Source organism: Rhincodon typus, chromosome 2 (genome assembly GCF_021869965.1).
Source record: "Rhincodon typus isolate 14 chromosome 2, sRhiTyp1.1, whole genome shotgun sequence".
In the NCBI taxonomy this organism is placed as follows: domain Eukaryota; kingdom Metazoa; phylum Chordata; class Chondrichthyes; order Orectolobiformes; family Rhincodontidae; genus Rhincodon; species Rhincodon typus.
Window position 1 is genome coordinate 66,791,812 of NC_063333.1, and position 3,486 is coordinate 66,795,297.

General features: G+C 40.4%; 1 protein-coding gene and 1 long non-coding RNA gene across 3 annotated transcripts in view; one reads left to right on the plus strand and one right to left on the minus strand.

The window, feature by feature from the left end:
• Positions 1-752, minus strand: part of LOC109922836 — a 66,551-nt gene extending 65,799 nt beyond the window's left edge. For both annotated transcript variants that reach the window (XM_048615173.1, XM_048615181.1), the window contains exon 1: positions 606-752. The gene's annotated coding sequence lies outside the window, so the exon portion shown is untranslated. The remainder of the gene's footprint in view (positions 1-605) is intronic.
• A 14-nt stretch (positions 753-766) lies between these two features.
• Positions 767-3,386, plus strand: LOC125486661. Its single transcript, XR_007265313.1, has 3 exons — positions 767-1,112; positions 1,310-1,406; positions 3,363-3,386. It is a non-coding gene; the product is annotated as an uncharacterized LOC125486661 (long non-coding RNA).
• The last annotated feature ends 100 nt before the right edge of the window (positions 3,387-3,486 follow it).

Sequence of the window (3,486 nt, forward strand, 5' to 3'; positions counted from 1 at the left end):
TGTTATCTCTGACTCCAGCATCTGCAGTTCTTGCTATCTCTGAAGGTCTAGAAAATGTTAGTTTCAAAGTTCCAGTTTATAGGTTAACCTTAATTTATAATTCTCAATAGCGTGGCCATCTCAACTCTGCCTACTGAGTAAGGCAACATGTTTATTGTCGAAATATCAAAGGCGCAAAATTTATTTTTTGAGATATTGTTTCGTCCTTTAATCAGTAGACTTTATTTCATCACTCTTTAAATACAGTGGCGTCTCTGACAGAAGGTTGAGCCTTTTCAACTCCATATCTCAATTTTAAAATATGTGAACTTGACATCATTATCAGCCTGACTGTTCCTGATATTTCAGGTACGGGAAAAAATGCATCTCCCTTCCACCCCACCACATGATGAAATCTCACTGCCTAAACTTTTAAATCGTGTGAACAGCTTAATTAATTTTACTTAACTCACTTAGCTTGAAGTTGAAGAATAGATCAAAATATTGCTATAATATCACCATCGTCTGGGCCTAATGAAAGACACATTCCAACCCACTACCACACACAAACATGTAATGGTACAACTACAACATTTCCTTCAGCTAACAAATTATTTTTTACTCGCCAATAGTTGCCTCGTGCGTGAAAATTACTGACGAAGCGACCGTCCAAAGTCGATCTTGGTAATTATGGATAACGATAATTGCCGCTTTCCACAATAGAAGGCTCTTCACGGACGAAGACGTCGATCCAGTCAAAAACTAACTTCCGGTTGACCATGACATCACTTCCCGTACATTGTTGGCGTCCCGGATGTTTGGCAAATTCGATTGTGTTCAGGGAAAACACCAATCTCGCTTTAGAATCAGAATTAATAATTCAAGCAATATTATTTCAGCCGGGCCAACTTGGTTCTCATCTAAAGGGTTTGAGGCCACTATAATATTTTATCGTGTCCACCCGCTTCTTAAAGCCTTGACGACTTTTTGCTTATTGGGCGTGCGGTTTTCGTTTCTAAGGAAATTATGTGATCACGCCGGAAGGTTGAGGGGTAATCGTTTGTCGTTTACAATCAGAGACCTTGGGCGTCAGGATTTAATTTATTTTGGTAATTTAAGAATTATCTTGTCAGGTATGGCACTACGAAAGTGGGTATTGTGTTTATTATGGGCACTTCTAGTGTTTTGTGGTGTGAGGAGCAATGATATTAAAAGATCCTGCGAGGTATCAAGGAGGCTCATTCTCGGTTGGTCTGCTATTTATTTTGTATCGCGAAATTTCTCACCTTGAGATTTTGAAACATATTACGCATGTCTTTAACTTATACAGATTTCACATTGACATGATGGGAGACGTTAATCGGCGACAGGACCGCGTGAACCGTGAGCTTAAAAATATGGTTTCGGCCAACGTTTTTTATTGTAAGGTACGTTTGACTGTGGGTCAGGGAAGCGCTGTCCCAGTGGCGCGTGCACAAACGTTTATTGAACAGTTTGCAGCGCGAGGAAAGGCCAACCGCCATTTTGCACCCGGTCACAAAATATAAGAGGCAAATGGCGGCTATTGTTTTCTGTTAGCAATTTAAGCACAGCTGCCTATACATTTTTTTTTGTTGTTTACTTTATGAGCCCGGTCATGGGTTGTCTGCCTACCAGATCTCAGCTGTTAGAGATTCAGGGTGGGCTTGCCAATTGGATACATAATTGGCTTAATCGTAGGAGACAAAGTGGTAGTGGAGGGTTGCTTTTCAGATAGAGGCTATTTTTCACAGGGATCGGTTCTGGGTCCTCCTTTTATTATTTATATAAATGATTTGAATGAGAGTGTGGAAGGCATGATTAGTAAGTTTGTGCATAACAAAAAAAAAATCTTTGTGGCATAGTAGACAGTGAAGATGGTTTTCTAAGGTTGCAAAGGGATTTTGATCAAATGGGTCAAAGGGCTGTAAAATGTCAGATGGAGTTCAATCTGGATAAATGTGATGTATTGCATTTTGGTACAACAAACAAGGGTAGGGCTTGTACAATTAATGGTAGGGCCTTGGACAGTGTTGTAGAACAGAGTGACCTAGGGGTACTGGTACATAATTCTTTGAAGTTTACATCACAAGTGGACAGGGTGGTTAAAAAGGCATTTGACACGCTTGCCTTCATTGCTCAGTCCTTTGCGTATAGGAGTTGGGTTGTACAGGATGTTGGTGAGGCTTTTTCTGGAGTACTGTGTCCAGTTCTGATCACCCAGTTATAGGAAGGATATTATTAAGCTGGAGAAGGCTCATAAGAGATTTTACTGGATATCGAAGGTTTGAGTTATAAAGAAAAGCTGGAAGGTCTATGACTTTTTTCACTGGAGCATAGGAGATTGAGAGGTGATCTGATAGAGGCTTATAAAATAATGAGGTGTACAGATAGAGTTAATGGTAGTTGTCTTTTGCCAATGACGGGGGATTTCAAAACCGTGGGGCATATTTTTAAGGTGAGAGGAAAGAGATTTTAGAAGAAAAGACATGGAAGGACTTTTTTTTTATGCAGAGGATAGTTCATGTGTTGAATGAACTTTAAAAGACATTTGGATAAATACATGAATGGGAAAGGTTTGGAGGGATATGGGCCAGGAGCAGGCAGGTGGGACTAGTTTAATTTGGCATTATGTTCGGCATGGATTGGTTGGACCTAAAAGTCTGTTTTCGTGCTGTATGACTCTTAAGTCCAAGTCGTTTCCACTTGAAAAGCGAGTGCTGTAGTAATGGAATAACAAAAATGCTTTCCCTTCACTTCAAACTTGTGTTTTAGTACTCTCCTACTACCCTGCCTAATTTAGCACAAGCTGAAAGTTAAATGTGAAACTGATTTTGTATAATAAAAAGTGCTATGTGATATCTTTTAAATTTTCCCCACCTTGTTTTGGTTGAGCTGAGGCTGGGTGGAAGGGTAAGCTGTGATGTTGCAGTTTGATTTGGACAGACTGAGTGAGTGGGCAAATGCATGACAGATACTATATAATGTGGATAAATGTTTACCCACTTTAGTAACAAAAGTAGGAAGACAGCAAAGTATTTGCCTGTAAATTGAAAGAGGCAAATGTTCAAGGAGACCTGGAAGTCCTTGGTACCAGTTGTCAAGTTAGAGATGTACAGCATGGAAACAGACCCTTCAGACCAACTCATCCATGCCAACCATATATCTTAAATTAACCTAGTCCCATTTGGCCCATATCCCTCTGTACCCATCCAGATGCCTTTTAAATGTTGTAATTGTACCAGCCTCCACTACTTCCCATGGCAACTCATTCCATACGTGCACCACCCTCTGTGTGAAAATGTTGCTCCTTAGGTCTCTTTTATATCTTTCCTCTCTCTCTCACCTTAAACCTATCCCTCTAGTTTTGGATACCCCTATGCTGCGGTAAAGACCTTGGCTGTTCACCCTATCCATGCAGCTTGTGATTTTTGGATCAGAGATAGTAGGAACTGCAGATGCTGGAGAATCCGAGACAACAAGGTGCAG